The sequence below is a fragment of the Betta splendens genome, chromosome 4, assembly GCF_900634795.4.
Source record: "Betta splendens chromosome 4, fBetSpl5.4, whole genome shotgun sequence".
Classification (NCBI taxonomy): domain Eukaryota; kingdom Metazoa; phylum Chordata; class Actinopteri; order Anabantiformes; family Osphronemidae; genus Betta; species Betta splendens.
In genome coordinates this window covers 18,245,336-18,263,441 of record NC_040884.2, presented here as the reverse complement: position 1 = coordinate 18,263,441, position 18,106 = coordinate 18,245,336, and the positions used below count along the sequence as shown (strand labels likewise).

Genomic DNA, 18,106 nt, shown 5'->3' with positions numbered 1-18,106 from the left:
TGTCCAGACAGACTCCACCCAGCAGCTTCCCCCCGTCGCCCAACACACAACAATGAGCCATCCACAGCCCGGAGGAAGAAACAGACAGTCACATGCGCATTACTGAGGCTCTTTATGAGCAGGAGAAAAAAAAATCCAAAAATGAGCGGCATTAACAGGCAGCCCTCTGTTTGACGACAGGGTCTGGAGACGCTCTCGCTCACGCTGCCACTTCTGCGGCTCGGGTCCCTGTGCGAAGCTTAATTATAGCGGCGGCGTTGGCAATCATGAAATGACCGACGCAGGTTCGACAGTGTTTTCAGCAGACTCTCCTTATGTAACAATCAGATTTAAAACTTGCTGAGCTTCCTGCATTGTTCTCCAAAGCCTGTGGTGAAGTGTCCTTCATGAGATAAACAGGAAATGTCTTAGTGGTGGAACCCGTGTTTTTTTTTTATGCCGTCCTTTGAAGTCGGCCGTCAGGCTCATCGATTCCCCTCCAGATAAACAGGGGAAAGTTTAAGGAACAGTGCAACTCACACGTGTTTACCCTGGCTCCTAAGAAAAGGAGCTGTGTGTGCATGTGATGGGGGATGGGAGCCCCGGTGCCGGAGCCACTGTGAATCAGGGCTGAATACATTAAGGCCGGGCTCTTTAAAAGTGTGCCAAAGAGTTCACGGTGGAAGACGCCCCTGCAGGAGCACAATAATGGGCTTCAATGCTTTCCATCTGCAGAGGGAGAAGGGGCCTGCGACTGCACGTGCTGCGCGGAGCGGCCTCGGCCATCCATCAGGGGCACCGGCGCTCACAACGCAGCTCAGCTCAACGCAGAAGAGGCTTCGGACGTAAACGGGGTCGGTTCGCGTCGGGAGACGCCGACGAGCCGGTTCCGGAGGTGACGCGCTGGTGGTCAGCGCGGGCAGACGGACGCAACGGGGCTCTGGGGGGCTGGTGCGGGGGGTGGGGGTTGATTGATGGCTCCAGCTGTCCCAGAGGAGAGGAACACAGGCAGACAGCTGGTCACCTGTAGCCCCACACACGCATTGTGTTTCACTGCAGAGGGCGAGCGGTGCAGCGCAGGGGGGCCGGAGGCGCCGAGGTGCGAGGGGTTGCAGAGGACTTCAGGAAGTAGCCTGAGCCCCCGAGTTTGGATTTTTAATGAGCTCACCTCAGTGATGTTTCGCAGCCCGTCGTTGCTAACGCACTTGTTCCGGCTAATTCATTGTCAGAATAATTGTTCCAATGCAAGTTAAAGAGATGAGTTCATCCCCCCCCCCCCACCCACACACACACAGCCGTCAGCCAATCAGCACGAAGACAAGCTGTTTCACTTGGAGACCAGAGTGTGTGTGTAGTGATGTGACATCATCAGCTGCCCATTAGAGGAGAGGTCACTTCTTTCCTTTTCTCTCCTAAAGCATCTACTTCCATTCGTTATTCAACGCCATAAATCACTCAGGCCATTTATTCGGCGTTGCAGCGAGTTCACCTTGCGGGACTGTCTGAACCGGACGCTTATTCATGAGTTCACTTTTTCAGCTCTGAGACGGGCACAATTCATAAATTCAGCAAGTCGCCGCTGCTGTTTCCCTTTGTTGCTGCTACGCCGAGACAAGAAATGTTCAGTTTTCAATGCTCCCATTCATTCACTAACAAACAAGCTCTATGCTGGTGTGTGTGTGTGTGTGTGTGTGTGTGTGTGTGTGTGTGTGTGTGTGTGTGTGTGTGTGTGTGTGTGTGTGTGTGTGTGTGTGTTTTTGCGTGTGTGTCTGTGCGTGTTTGCGTGTGTTCGTGTGCGTGTCTGTGCGTGTGTGTGTGTGTGCATGTATGTTTGTGTGTGTTTGTGTGTGTGTGTGTGTGTGTGTGTGTGTGTGTGTGTGTGTGTGTGTGTGTGTGTGTTTGCTTGCTTGTGTGTGTGTCTGTGTGTGGCTCTTATTGGATCTATATGTCTTTAGCTTTAGGGGAATAAAACATTCCAGTTCGTGTTGTGTTTACTTGGCACCGTCGCAGCGCTGCCTGACTAATGCAGCCTGGATTGTCTCTCCCAGGACTTATTCATCGGCGTGATGTCTTATAGACTCGCCCCCCAACAAAACATTATTGATTGCCAAATAAATACTGACCCCAAGCAAAGCCATAGCCCACTGGTTGATACCAAACAAGAACAAGTTTCTTTGAAGTTTCACTTGATATCTTTGAGTTTCTCCTTTCTAGATCGGGGCTGTATTTTGCAGTTCCCAAACTCTGACAGCCGACAGATGGTCCTGGCACCTTGGAATATTAATAGGCTGAGTCTGTTATTGCAGCATTTCACACGGTCCGATAAACAGACAGGACCAGCTCTCACCTATAAGTATGAGACAGTAGACGAAGGAGGCGGTGATGAGGGTTCACATGCCGCCTGGTGCTCGGAGCTCGGAGCTGGACGTCCAGTCTGACACCACGACTGCCATCACACCCGTGCTGGTTTCTGTGAAACTGCTGTCAGCGCCGGCGCCAGTGTTGTCGGGACACGCGTCTGGGAGAATTCGCAGCTCTCCCTGCGCCGGCACGGAATCGATACGAGCCCAGCTTTAAGGCCGCGAAACGGCTTTAAAAGGCCGCGAAAACGAAAGCCGCCGTCAGCTCGTTTTCCCTTCGACGGCTGCACTTCCTCCTCGACATGTTTACATGCAGCACACGTGCTTTCAAAGAAACACAGAGGCTTCTGAAGTACAGGAAGCGTCCTGCTGCCGGTGACACGTCTGACACTGATACAGAATTGATAAGAATGAACGTATACATGCACGTGTCACAGTTTACTGCTTCTGCACACGCTCTTGACCACTAACAGTCCCCCTGTAAAACACATCAGCTCCGACCCAAAACTCCAGAGGGTGAGAATGTGCCTGAATGTAATGGAAGTCCCTCTCGTCACATCACACCCTCACTGACCGAGGGAGAAGGAAACCACATGGTTGTTCTTTCCGTCACAACCGAAGCAGCACAGAACTTCCTCTTTCTTTTTTTTTTTTTTTTTTTTTTTTTGTTGTTGCTGCTCTCACTGTCTGCGTAGCACTTTCAAAGCGTTCGGTGCTGGGAAACACTAATTCAACCCGGCTGAAATTTCTGGTGGGTGGGAAATCCGCGAGTCGAGCGACAGCACATCTGCACACTTTCGTTTTGAAAGTTCAGCTCTCTAGTATTTTCGGATCACGCTGGCGCTGTCGTATCTGATGCCGTTCACACAAAACCAGGACGCCTGCGGGACATTTTGATGAGACTGAGAATCTTCACCAACAAAAGGCGCCGAAGGTTCAACAGAAGTTACCGAGAATCATTTCACAGAATGGGTGATTTAGTTACTTGTGTTATTCCAGCGCGTACAGTTCGTCATGTATTCAACCGCACAGCTGTGTTTTGTACTTAGTTAACTCAGTCCCATCTCTCAGCTCTCAAGTAGGTGCTGTCATCAAACAGAATCCCGGCGTAGCATCCACACAGAGGCATGTTTCACTTGGGGGGATGGAGGATAATACTGTTCTAGGGATGGGAGGGGGGGTCGGGCGGCCGGGGGGACGTGCACTCGCCGAGGCGCCGAGAATCAGCATCACAGCATGCTGCTGTTACCACGGCTACAGTGACACGCGGGCCAAGTGCAGGTGCCGGGCCAACAACAGCGAGGCCCAATTAGAGACCCTGGGAGGGGGAAAATAATGGAATCCAGCGCCGGACCGAGGCGGGTTAACTAAATGGGTCCACAGTTGTTTAGTGCTAACAAAAAGACGACTGGATGTCACAAAGGGGTCCAGTCATTCACGTTTATTGACTGACACGGTGCCCCCCCCCTCTTTCCTACGTCTGTATTTCACACTCTGAAAGTTGCCCACTTCCCCCCAGGACACACACGCACTGCGTCCTCCAGCCGCTGCAGAATGGGCCCTGAATGCGAGCGAGAGGGGACAAGTAGCGGTGTTTACCGAGCGCCGCTGTCCACACATCCGTTCCCACAATGGCTCCATTGAGGGTGGGCCCAGGTTAAAGTCTATTTAAAAGGCTTGTTTAACACGGAGGAGAGGGGCTGCATACCCAAACCGCAGGGAAGGAGAGGCGAGGGGGGCGGGGGCGGGGGCGGGGGGGCTTCTCAGCAGGCTCCTCGCCCTCCACACCGGCTCCTTCTTCAAAGCCACGCTGGTGTTGTGTCGACACTTCACTTTATCTTTTTCATCTCCCTGCACATCTGCTTTTGCCCTTTTCTGTATTATTATTATTTTTTTTACATCACCGTTAATACGTCTTGAGCTTGTGTGGGTGTAAATGTGGACCTGCCACAGGACAGGGGCCAACGGAAAAGCGGAGCATTGGAAACGGGGGGGTGGGGTGGGGGGTTGTAAAAGTAGATTGTTTTAGGAGGGAAAAGCAGGATGGATGGGCAGAGGGGAGGAAGGAGAGAGTAAAGGACAGCGAGGGAATATTTTCCCTCCACCCGCCCTCCTTCCCGCCTTTCTCTTCTCGTCATGTGAAGGACAAGCCTGGCGGGGCTGCGGTCTGGCCCAGTGATTGTGTATGGCGCCGTGCGGTGCCTCACACAGGAACCCCATTAATCACCAGAGCAGGTCTCTCACTCCTGGACACAAAGACCCCACACGCTGACTCCACTCCATATTGCACATGCTAACACACACACACACACACACACACACACACACACACACACACACACACACACACACACACACACACACACACACACACACACACAATACTTGCATATGGAGGAGAAAGAGACATGGAGGGTTTCTGCGCACACGTAATTATTTCTAAAATGTTTTTGGCAGTGTTCAGCAGAGCGACGCAGTGAAGGAATGCAAAATACTTTGGAGTCACACCAAGAGAGCAGTCTTGAATTGGTTTAGCATTTAGTCATGGAGTCAGAATTTGTTCCTACAACGCAGCCCAGTTCTGATATTTAAGACATTATAGCCTTGATCGCGTGCTGCCCAGAATGTTTAAAACGGGATCTAAATCAGTGAAACGCATGCAGACAAATGGCTTCAGACGACTCTCAGTGTCCTGGGGAAATCGCATAGCAGTGCAGCGGCATGCAGGAGAGACACATGTGATCCCACAAGTCAAGCAGGCAATGTTTTGCTGATAATCTGGTGGAGGAATCCCTGCAGCACTTCTATTTCTATCGTCCGCCTTGAGCGTGTGTGCATGTGTGCACAGTCGCTCTATAGTAGGAGCTGAGGAAAGGACACGGCTGAGGTCATCCCCTATATTAGGAGCACGGGCTTTCTTTACCCACAATGGGCTCTGCAGAGAATATATTGACAATAACAAGTCCTCAATGCTTCCATGAAGGATTGATTTACACTTTATAACAATTTATGATGTTTTCTTTCAAAACCCAGGACACAAAACCAAACATCAAATTACTTCTCATCAACAAACATGAATCTAACAACCCAACATGCTGTCTGCCGAGGCAGACAGGAACCCTCTTCAGCCTTGAAATGTGCCGCATGCTGCACACGCTCTATTCAGACCTGTGCATCTGCACACATAAAAAAAAAAAGGTAGGACGGGGAAATTGGATTGATTGATAGTGCAATCTGCAGGTAGAGGAGCAGTAAAGAAGAGTTGTCTGGCATACGAAGAGACAATCATCCATGCGAGCGTGTGTGTGTGTGTGTGTGTGTGTGTGTGTGTCCGCCTCCACTCTGCCTCGCAGACATTCCCCTCTCGTACCTAATCCCTGCCCAGCCACTATAATTTACTGCCGTATCGGTAACTAGCCATCAACAGGAAGGAGATGAGCAAGAGAAAGGGAAAGGCAGGAGTCAGACGCAGGCTGAGGGTCAATGGCTATATCGAGCACATAAACCCCCATGTAATGAGTAATATTTGTGTAGCAGGAGGAAGGTCACGGGGGCGAAATGGAGAAGCGGCAGCATGTCCATTAGCCTCGAGCCGCTCAGCTCACGCCTGCTGCACGTTGCTGTATGAACCCAAACTCAACACGCGACGGAGACATATATATATATATATATATCGTGTAGTTTATGTTGTTTCCTGACTAATGTTAAATGCGCCGCTGCTGCTGCTGCTGCTGCGTTGCTTGAAATAGAGAGATGTGATCATAATGAGACTAATCTAGATAAGCAAAGATTAAAGCAGAAACAAAAGCCATACGCTGAAGGGGCCGTTTGTTTCCCCTTTGAGTGCAGGCATTAACTGTCATGTACGGCGGAGTGAATCATTATCTTAATTATGTGTTGTTGCGTAATCAATGTGTTTGTGGTGATAAAGCAGATTAGTTTTTCTCTGAAATCTTGTGTGGATGAGGTACAAATGCAAATGAGGGCGGACTTTTTTTTTCAGCTATCTCTCCATCGCTGTGAATTCCTGGCCGGGCTCAAACGTCTCTAGACGAAAAACACAACAAAGTGAATCCAATCAGTGGCGAGAAGCTGACCTCAGCCTGTGTAAACACTTTTTTTGTTTTTAGCAGGAGTCTGGGAGCTTGTTGTTGTTGTTCGTGGAAAAGCCGGGCTTTTGTGGGCAGATTAAGTCAGATCCCGTGATGTGTTGTTGAGATTTGATGCGCGCTGCGGCTACTTTAATCATCTCGCGCCCATGACATCACCTTCAGGCCCGTTTCAGGCGGACGGAGCTGAGGGACACCGTGATGATGAAACAGGAGGAGCCCCTCATTGAGCAGGTATCACACCTCCAGTCGCTGTTAATCATCTGAACAATACCCTCCTCCGCCTCACACACAACGGCTCCATATGTGTGGAGGCCACCGGCCATGAGTCTATCAGTCCTGGTATCATTTGTGGTAACGACTGTGATACCACAGACGACAAGTGTGAGAACAGACGTAATGGCAGAGCTGACTGATCTCCAACACCGTGCTAATGGGGCCCCGATACTCGAATTAATTACACCGGTAAACGATGGCCTTTATGACTTCCTGGAGTTCACTCCTCAGATCAGGAACGTGTCTGCAGGTGTGAGTACAAAGCAAACCGTGCGTCAGTTCAACGTACTTCAACCAGCAATCGGGGGTCGTGTGGCGGGAAGGTGGACGTTGTGAACTTAATAAGAGCTCTTAAGGAGAACACAAGCATATATGCAGCTTGTAAATCTTTTATAATCTAATTAGATGTAGTTTGGAAATCCCTGGCAAACCATTTATACAAGTATGCTTAATTCGGAGTGTTGTTAGAGCCACGATCGACTAAATACCCCCGGTTTGCTTAATCTATTAAGATCCAGCTTGAAGAGGAAGCCCTGCTTTACTAAGGAGGGGTTTCTTTGACGCAATTGACCGATCGGGGGCAAAATTCAACAACAGTGGCTTTAGACGCGAGGAGGCATAACAGAAAAACATGTTTCCTTTCTGTCTGATTAATGCATCAGTGGCAGATGCTGAAGGGATTAGGTCTAGATTAGTATCCTTTCCATCAACGCTGTTTTCCTCTCTTTGCCATATTGCCTCGTGGACCCTTCTTAGAAACAAAACAGGATCGGCTTCCCCTGTTTGTCCTTTTTTACTTGGCCTGTGTTGCTTTTGTCATTTTTTGGTTGGGTCGGAGAAAGGGAATATTTTGTTCCACCCTCACAAATTAATCACTGGACCTCAGTTCGGTGTTGAAATGTCAAAGCGCTCAGGTAGCATCAAACAAAAGCGTTTCCTGCCCGGTGCGATCGGTTTCACTTTACTGCCCCGGCTCCCTGTGCTCAAGCATGACTCATCATTTCCTTTATTAACCCGAGTCATCAGTCTCGCTCCAATAATCACGGGAGGAAGTTACATTTTTTTCTGATGAACTTCACTAAAGGAAGGACTGCGTGTGGGTGGACTGTTTAACAACCCAGAGATAAAGCTATCAGAGCCTGGGCCTGGTTTCCACTGTTAAGAGAAACACCCAGACCCCTAATGAAGTGCACATAAGCCGCCTGAAAGGACCAGGGTGTGTGTCTTCCCCTCTAAACAAAGTAATGCCGGTTTTCTCAGCGTCCCTGAAACTGCATTCACAAGCAGATGTCTGCTGACAGGGCCTGCAAGATAATGACAAAGGATTAAATCGCCCGATTCCCACACCGCCACCAGCCTACTGTGTTTTTCTACCCTCTTTAGCCACAATTTATGGGCTCTGCAGAGCCGAGATAGATCGACTCTAGGAGCATAAGCTTTAGAGGAATAAAGACAGGCGCTAATCGGCGAGGAATAATTCCAATTCAGGTCAGTGATTTGGGATTAATAAAAATGCAAATTTGCTGAGATGTGCTGGAATGATTCTGTCTGATGATGACACGTTGTAGTAGAGAATTTACACGTTCAAATCTTATTTACTCTCATTTAAAATTTGTGTTGATCATTGCTTTATATTGTGTGAGGTTTAAAAAGAGCTACATTGAGCTTGTAAAGGATAAAATACAAGGTTAGCGGTCAGTTAGCTTAGCATGAAGACCGGAAACAGGTGGAACGGGAAAATACTGCATGAGCAGTTCCATCAACTTGAACATTCGGAGCTTCTCTTCCCATGTTGTCATGTGGGAGCTGCCGCTGCAGCTAAAAAAAAGAACAATGATAAGTAATTGCGACCCGGAGCGACGTTCAGACGTTTGATTAGCGGTGATGCTAAAAACTAGTCTGGTTAAAAATAAACGAGATATCTCTCCAAAACAAGCATGAAAGAGACTCAAATAAACAAAACAAAAGTGGTCTCACATGATAACCTGCAATTTTCATTCAAAACATGGATATTTTTTTTATTTATGAAATCCAGCCAATCCGGACAAACACAAGGACACTTTGGACGCGCGCTGCTTATTTCCAGCCGATGATTTGTGCAGGGAACCTGGCAGACTATCATTTGCGTGTGCTTTAATGCCGAGTCCTACTGACTCCTGCAGTTTTGCGGATCGCCCAAAATAACACTGTGTGTTTGTCATTTAGGGATGAATGTCGCTGGCTGGCAGCGGCGAGCGGAGCAGCAAAGCAACAATTAGAGAGCAGTTCTCTCCGGCTCGTGAACAGGAGACGACGGAAAGTCACTGTTTTCATTTGGTCAGGTTTGCCGGGCCGCAGAGTAATAGTCCACCGGCAGCGCGTCTTACCGTAAAACAGCGGCCCAAGAGTTGAGGGGAGGACGCGCATTTCGCCTCCTCTCTTCATTCAGTGCTGCTAAATGGAGCGCGGAGCCATTCATTTGTTTACACCCTTGGCTTTGTTACTGTACATTTCTGGTGTGACCTCCCGGCACTTCCACCAACACACACCGCCGCGTCCCGACAATCCCTTCCTTTGTTTGCGCCGATCTACGACGCTCACCTGCGACCGCAGCGGCGCTGGCAGTCGCCCAGGTGTGTGTGTGTGTGTCGGTGCGCGAGTGTGCGACTCTGGGCCACTAAGTGCACAAAAGGCAGAGAGCGGCCCAGTCAGGCGCCGGTGCGTTGGTTCGCCTGTTTCCACACAGTCTGGGCCCCGGAGGAGGATTTGCAGGCCAGATAGGATTAGGCTCTCTCTCTTTACACAACAGTGGGGATAAGGAGTCCGCAGAGCTCAGGAGCACTCCAAAGCCCCATTAATACGTAGCAGCAAGACCCGCACAGATGAGCACTTTAAACAGCTGAGCCCGATCTGTCCATGTTTGGTTATCGATGCTCCTCTCCGCCGCTCGATTACAATCCACCGCCGCCAATGCCCGGCGGAAAGTTCACCGCTTATCAGGCAGATCCTCGCGCTCCTGAGCCGCAGCCGCTTTTGATAAGTCACGTTTTTGCCCCGCTTCCGTCCAAGAAAAGCTGTGATGTCGTCCTAGCACTTCATAAACGCACAGATGCTACGCAATGTGGCAACGTGCGGCGCACACCGCTGCATTTTCATTACATCCCTCGTCTAATTATCCCCGATTATTCACCAAAATCTGTACATCACCACTTTTGGCTGGCCAGAATCCACAACAGGAGATTATAGGGGAAGGTTACACGAGCAAGGTGTCCTCTGCGCCCCGTGAGGCTTCATCAACTCCTAATCGCATTAAGACACTTGCGGCTGAGTTCAACCTAACTGCAAACTCTCCCTGAGCTCAGATCAGGCCTTTGAGTCGAGTCCACCACACAGACAGCGTGCTCTGCTTTGACCCCCCCCCCCCCCCCCCCCTTTCATCAAGTCTTCCACCAATGTAGCGTATTTCACATCCTGATTCCTTCCTCCTTGTCTTCTGTGCTTCAACACCTTTTCCCATCTCGTTGTGAAGTCATTTCTGCTTATCCTCTGCATTTGCAGACTCCTGCAGAGCGTATTGATCTCCCCATAATCTGCGGGCTACATGTCCCACAGAGGCTGCTGGGTTTACTGTACAATGCTGGAGTAAAGAGAAGACAGATCCCGTCTCCCGCTTTTGCACATGGCTTCTTTATTTTTGGACCCAGCCTAATATGAATTCATATTTACAGCCCACAGCTGTATCTGGTTTGGTCTTAGGGCTATAAAACATTCTGTGAAAACGGATCCAAAACCCCGAAGTCATACTGTGGTGGAGAATATAAAGAATATTATTATTAACAATAATATTATAAGATTTACTTCCCGTTTAATCACTGCTTTATTAAAGTTTAATTGTGAATTACTCAAGCAATCTGTAATTGTCCTGGAATCAGCCTAAACCGAAATAAGTGTGAGGCGAAATCCAAAATTTCATGCCACCAAACGTCTCGGCAGCTGCTGATGCACAGTATTCTCCTGGATTCAAAGGCGAGGAGATTGACATGCAGCCAGTTTGACAGCACTCTGCTGAGATTACTTCCCCCAGTCTGTTTGGGTTTAAGATTAGAAAAAGAACCAACTGTGGATAGTGAGAATATTATTAACCAAGGTGTTGGCACAGAGATATGCTCCAGGCTTAATTTCACCACCTCAATCAGTGCGTTAAAAGCTGATTAGGATGTTTAGGAGTGAAAGAAGCGACGGCAGCAAAGTCAACCCATGAAAGAGGAGGGAGGTGGTAAAGATCCCTGTTTCTGCCTTTAACTGGGTCCCTCTGCTTCCCTGGACCCACAGAGTCATGGATGTTTATACACACATATAGGATCCCACGACTGAGACGTCATTCAAAGCTGAATCAGAAGAGGAGACAAAAAGGAGGCTCTCTGTCTGTTCTCAGTGCACAGACCTGCAGACAGAGGATGGGAGGGAGGGGGTCAGCTGTATTTAGCAGGAGCAGCTTCCTGTGCGTGGGCCTCATGGCGCCGAGTGGGGGACGGCATCCACCGTCCAACTTGCTGTCGCCACAAAACACCCTTCGCTACAAAACACACACACCCTCTGGCACAGACGCCGCTCTCAATTTCCTGCCTCTGATTCTGGCTGCTGGTCAGAGAAAAGGCAACTTCCTCCCAGTGAAAGACCCCTGACGACCGTCCGCTGCTTAGATCGCGTGTAAACAATCGCGCTTGTTACGTAAGAGCGGAGGGAGAATTAGTGACACTTGAAATAGGAACTGATCAGACACATACATTAAAGCAGCCGCATTTCCAACAGTTCAACCAGTGCTTGTTGTCTGAGCAGTCACACGATTGATCTTCAGTGCATCATATGATCCATGATCGATCAATAAGAGGAATTCCCTGAAGGTGCTGGAAGCATCCCGGTTGAGCCCTGGGAGTTAAAAGCGTGTGCGTGAGCTGCTGCTAATTAAGACTGACAGCCGCCACTCCCACTCACAAACAAGATGTGCTTCATGTTTGTCAAAAGCCGGAGTGAACAAAAAGCAGTGACGTGTAAACACCTTTCAGAAAATCCCACGGCATTTCCTTGTGTATGTAGGTCCTCCAACCTTCCGTGAAATGAAAGTGACTGAGGGAATTGAGATTTGCATTGCCATTAACATTCTTTCCCCTGCAGCTGAACTTCCTCCTCGTACCTGTCTACAGGTATTTCTTGCTTCAGGGCTGCAGGGCATGTTTCCACTCTGCAGATAATGGGGCCATGTTTCGCCTGTTGCTTCTTTTTGCTCTTCTTCGGCCTCTCCGAGTTTCACTCATCCACTCTGAGCCCGGTTTGATGTCTTAACCTGAACCTGTCTCGAGTGATGGACTGAGCCACAGAGTTTAATGATTCTAAAAACTGAAAAAAGATAATCAGATAATCTTTTATTTCTTCATATTGATTCTTTTGGCACAAACATTAAAAACAGCACCTAACACAAAGTGTTTACATCAGTAATCTGATAACGCACATACAGTGGAGCCTAACATTACCTAAAGATATTCACAAGGTGCCAAGCCTCTAATTAGCCCGGCCTTTAGTTCTCAAGCATGAAAACACTCCTAGTAAAAACAACCGTGTAATTAAAAAGCTGAGAAACCTTGTGTCCACATGCTGCAAAACCAACCGTGTCTCCGTTTACAGACCATCTCCTGGCGAAACAATCCCTGATTCGCGGACGTTACAGGAGCCTGAGGACGGTCCTAATTATAGGGCAGGTGAACCAGGCCGAGTCTGGTGAACCCCCGGAGGGCGTCAGGCCGGAGCTGAGTGGGAGGAAGTCCTAGACCAGGGCTGCTCGCTGAGCGGCTCACAGCAGGAACGAGGCTGTCATCAACAGGAGGTGGATCTGTCGCCATCAATTACTGAACCCTAATGAATGTTCAAACAAGGCTTTTGTACCACTTTGGTTTATTTTCTAGTCTTCTCTGTGCGCATAAACACCACACAGCCCGTTTCTAAATAAATAAACAGTTATGGAAGTCCCTTTAGTCTAATAATTTTAATGATGCAATTAGTCTGTTAGGGCATTAATAAAACTGCTATAGGATTTTGCATACTCATATTTAAACGCAAGTGGAAATGCTCACACACCTGCTGCAGCGGTGGCGCCGCTCCATTAGCTACTCTATTGTGTTATCTGCAAGGACATTAGATAGTATCTGTGGCTGCTTCTGAGATGTAATCTGTGCAGCGTCATCTTTATTCCGCTCCACGCGCCGCCTGGCAAAGGGCAGGACGAGGAGCACAAAGTTCAGTCCTGGGAAGTGGCAGGCACACGTTATGACAGTAGAAAGACTGAAACAGCCACCAGGTGACAAAGGTGAAAAGGTGAGGAGAGTCTTAAACATAAACATGCAAATAATGTTTTAGACACGGGATTTAAAATGTAAAAAATAAGTAATCATTTGATCTGAACAGCAACAGTCTGGCTTCCTGCGACAATAGGAACAGAATCTATTCCATTTCTGGTCCAGTGCCAACAGCAAGGACCCAGTGATGTATTGATCCCTGCAAAGCTTTACCAATGTTCTCCTTATATGTAGGTCAATGAGGCGGCAGACTCGCTCAAGTACAGCTTCAGACAGATATTTAGGTCACACCCCAATTACAGCGAGGCAGAGAGATGAGCTCTGCAGGGGAAATATCTTTATGGAATTCAGCCATTTCTTTGAATATTATTTTTGCAGTTATTTTGAGCCTGAGCTCTGACAGCGGCTCGAAGCAACAAGCAGCAGAGGAAAGAAAGATGACAGCTCGGGTGATTGGGCTTGAAAGTGGACCTGTCTAGCCTCTATGCTAATGCTCTGGCTCCTAGACAGTCTCCTGTTGGCGACGCTCTCCAGCCGGCTCCAACCCTTTTCATTTGGGTGACATCACCGCTCATGCAGCCATATTGACATCACAGAGGGAGCAGCGTTTGGAAATCACAACATGAAAGCAGCGCTGGCCATTTATGCCCGGTGCTCTTCCTTGTTCTCTTAAACTACTTGGCTCCTCTCATCACATCATAAAGAGTCACATCCCGGAACAAGTTCGTGAAGCTGACCTGTTTCTGCCGAACTAAAGAGGCGAAAGAATGCTGCCAACCCCATTTCACCTCACCGGGGGAAGCCCTGGGAGAATAAGCAGCCTGAATGTAAAGTCAATACCGTCATACACAAGCTCCGCATGTGGTCCACATCAGATCAGCCCTGGGAGAGACTCTCAGCGAGGGGGGCGGATGGGAGGGCTCATTTGAAATCCTCTGAATACGCCAAAGGACTGAGGCAGATATGTGGAGGCAATGGTGGAAATGCTAAGCGCCGTGCTGCAGGTGTTGGGAATAAAACAGAGCCGGGTTTGTCTACAAAAGGAGAACTTGTGACAAAGACAGACAGTAGTCAAGCGGAAGGCGTCGGGAGAACAAGCGCTCCTAATTCACAGGATTGTGATTAGCGTGACAGATTTAGTGCACGGTGACAGGAGGGCCTCGCGCTCTAATTGGGGGTTTTCAGCTCTGTACGTTATTTTAAACTAGCTAACGATCATGGCAAAGTGACACTAGCTCAACTCCCACACGCGCTGCCGGCAGCGCTCTGGTGGATGAACCACCTACTTCACGTTTAAGATGGAAAACACGTTTGCATCATGTGCCACGGGCAACCAACAGCTCGTTTCATCATGCCGCCTCGCTTTAAAGTTCAACATGTAAAACAGCGGAGAGGCGTAGCTGCAATTAGGCCCGTGTAAAATGATGTCGGAGCGACGGGCGCACGCAGACATGTCAACAAGGACTCACAAGTTAATGAGCATTCGTGGGCTTCTTCTGGGGGTTTCAGATGCTTCACACCTGGCACAGTAGGTTGCAGGGTCAGAAATCCCCCGAGAGGTGATGGGCATGAAGGTTGGGCTGAATATAACACTTCACTTAATCAACACAGGGGGCGGAGGGTGGGAACTTTCTAACACTGATAGGAAATGCTCAGAGAAAACACCTCTCTGATGAAGCAGCAGGTGGAAACTCCCTTTAACCGAAAACGCCACAGAGGAATTTCTAAAAGTTTAAGCTGCACTTTTTAAAAGACCGTCTGGACAGAAATAATTGCCAGAAAGGCCCATATTCATGGTCTCCAGAGGATGCAAACATCTGACTGACCTTTCCTCTAGCGCCACCACATGGTCAGAATTTCTGTTCCTTGCCCTCAGTATAAAAACAACATTCCGTTTCAAAATGTTACACGGGCATTTGGCTTTTTTTGCGAACTAGCTTTTATATTCGTCCAACGTCGCGGTTTAAACGGACTGTGAGGCTAATGACCTTTCCGCTGGCCCGCTTTGCGTTTAGCGGCGCCGTTTCGCTCGCTAGCGGGGTGAAACGGAGAACCGTCGTCCAGCTGGCTCTGCTTTGACTCTGTTGCTTCTATTTGAAGCATTACACACTTTTTTTTACCGCTGTGACACAATCAACGAGAAGAAATCCTAAGTTCTGCATTTGTTGTGCCCTTTCGTCAGGGACTAACGCAAAGGTTCCTCTTGTTTCCCCCTCAGTTACACATATCATCCTCCCCGTTACCCATCGCCATCAACCACCTGGAATATTCTGACTTCCTTCCCACTGAGAAGTTGTTGTGAGCTGTACTAACAGTGAGAGCAAGCAGAAAATATTTCCTCCCTAATCTTAAGCTTGTTATGCTACGGCTCCTTCCCTCTGGCAGAGGCGGCGCACCCGATGGCTTTCCCAGCGTTAGCCCTTAAATCTTCCCCAAGTTATTGCTGGCATTAGTCTGGCTATCTCAGCTGCTATATCAAAGCAGCACAATGGACACATCAGAACACAATGTCCTATGAAAATGCACAAAGGGAGAGCAGAAAATCTCCGGCAGACACAGAACCGCAAGCGGCCTTTGAGGAGCTCACGTGGACCTCGCGAGCGACGGATCCCTGGATCTCCAGCGCCTAGACGCGCGTCTCACAGGCGGCGAGCTACGCGTCGATAACTGATAATTACACGGTTTACGTCTGCTTCCAGGAGGTGATTTTCGCGAATGGAATGCGATGATGTCAGAGCGTAAAACCAACCGCTGGAAAACAAGGGAACGAGGCCTCGGAGCAACGGTGACGGCGAGGGTGGGTTTTCCCAGCGAAAACGCCCGGCGCTTTTTCTTCCTCCCAATTACGCTGACGCTGTGGAAACTTCAAAGAAGTCAGGAGCGGAGGAGGGGGAGGAAGCGGATCTGTTTTGTTTTCCCGCTGCCTGCTACTAGGTAACCTGGCAGGTGGCCAGGGGAGAGGAAGGCCGCCGTCTACAGCCCGGGAGGCGGCACCTGAGCAGCATCAACCCACGTCCTCATCTCCCTCCCCGACACCCGGCCGCCGCGGCCGCGGGCGATTTGTTGGAGATCAAGTGTCCACGCACCGTAACCAGACGGCAGCATTAGTCATGTGTCTGCAACGCACGCTGGGGGAAATGTAAGAAATCTGTGTAATGCTGTAAACATTAGCGGCTCCACCCTTTTCAGTCATAACTGGGAAACATGAAACAGCGTCGCCGGCATAACTGGGCGGAGGCCGCGAGTCCAAGCTCCATCAGGATGTCACTTCTCTAAAAGAGGTGTGTTACCCACGAACTGGGGAATGTTACACTCCAGTCTGAATACTTCTTCAGCACCTGATCAGTATGTTTTTGTGCCAAATGAAATCTGTGACTTCATCTAATGGAGCGGCTTCAAACCTTTATGTTTAAACAGCCTCATGTCTTTAGGTGTCGCAGGTTGCTAGGAACCGGGTGGCCGCTAACGCTACGTGCCATAAATGCAAACGTGACTTTAAATGACATTTGTGCTGAGCGGTGGAAACACTGTCCTAATTCAGCATCCTGCCAGCTGGAGATAAGACTTAACCCGCCTCAACCTTAACAAAAGCAAAAGGTCATTACTGAAATGTTAGTGTTGCAGCTCATCCATCAGGCTGCACAGCGGTATATTAAGCAACTTTATTACAATGAGATTGCTCCCCGTTCATTACTCGCGCTCTCGTGCACACGCTTAAAGGAGGAGCCCTCGCTGCGTTTGGAGCCTCTCCATCGACGCGGATCAAAGGGAGGAGGTGCCTGGGCATCAGCCAGAATTAATGCATTCAAAGGTTAATTTAATTAACTCTTAACACCATCACTTTTCACCTGCTCTCAATATCCCGCCTCATCAAAAGAGACTATGTTTTACTGCAACATATATGATAATCCACACAGTTCATTGGCTGCAAAACTAGACGAGCGCCCGGCAAATGATTATTTGCTCTACTCTCCGTCCGCCTTCATCAGAACCTCTTATCTCGCCGTCGGTCCTGACAGCTGATTGCTCTTGCAGAGCGTGTGAGAGGCTACGGGGAAGAAATACCTTACATGGTGAGAGTGCAGCTCGCAGCCAGGTGCTTCGAGAGTCCAAAGGACGCAGTCGGCCAAAGGTCGCTGGAATGCAAGCCTGAAATTGCACAACCAGTTTGTTTTAGGCCCTAAATGCACTTTAATGGGGACTACTGAGGAATAAGCTTAAAGCCACTATTATTTGATTTTTACAGGTTTGTGTAAAAGCAAAATGTTGCTGTCTGGCTTAATGCTGGATCTCTAAAAATATTGCAGCCTTACAAATAAAATGATGTCATCAATTGGTAAATACTGTAAGACTGGCATGAAGTCCATTTGTTAATTGACCTCACATTTGTTAAGGACAAAGGAGGCTGGACCTCATTCATCAGGTGAAAGACACACAGCATCCACAAACATAACTGAATGCACTCACCTGCATTGTTCAGCTGCAGCCGGAAACGCTGGATCGCGTTTCCTCGTCTCACCAGCGTCTGAAGCGACACATACTCAGCGTTACGCAGAGGGCTGCTGCGTTAAATAATGCAGAAAGGTGTCTAACAAATCCACAAACACATTCACACCTAAGGCAAGGAGACGGTGAGAAGCGACCAGACCGACCTGGAGGCCCCTCGTTGTGAGGCGGCGACACCAGTCTCAACGACAAGCACCCTTTCATTGACTATGGGACGGAGTTAAACGAAAGCGTCTCAAGGTCTCGAACGGCCTGTGGTTTAGAAATGCAGCTTCACTGCATTTAATGTCAAGTACGTCTGAGTCTGAGGTGAATAAAATGATTCTGTTTCTATTAAAGCTCAAAAGCAAAATGAACCATTAATAGTCTCTTTGTGACTATTCAGACTATTCATCAGTGAATCATAATCGATCAATGACAAAGTAAAGAACTGCCTAATTATGTAAAAGGAAAGGCCTACTTTATCCTAATGATCCTAGTTATTATTATTAATATTACAAATATTATCATTGACAAGATGGACTGCACGCCCTCACACTATTTTTGG

At 48.7% G+C, this 18,106-nt stretch overlaps 1 protein-coding gene across 1 annotated transcript in view; it reads right to left on the bottom strand.

Annotated features, from left to right (window-relative positions):
* Positions 1-17,578, bottom strand: part of csrnp1b (cysteine-serine-rich nuclear protein 1b) — a 38,593-nt gene extending 21,015 nt beyond the window's left edge. The window contains exons 1-2 of the mRNA XM_055507721.1: positions 17,521-17,578; positions 17,124-17,202 (exon numbers count right to left, since the gene is read on the bottom strand). The gene's annotated coding sequence lies outside the window, so the exon portion shown is untranslated. The remainder of the gene's footprint in view (positions 1-17,123; positions 17,203-17,520) is intronic.
* Positions 17,579-18,106: the final 528 nt, after the last annotated feature.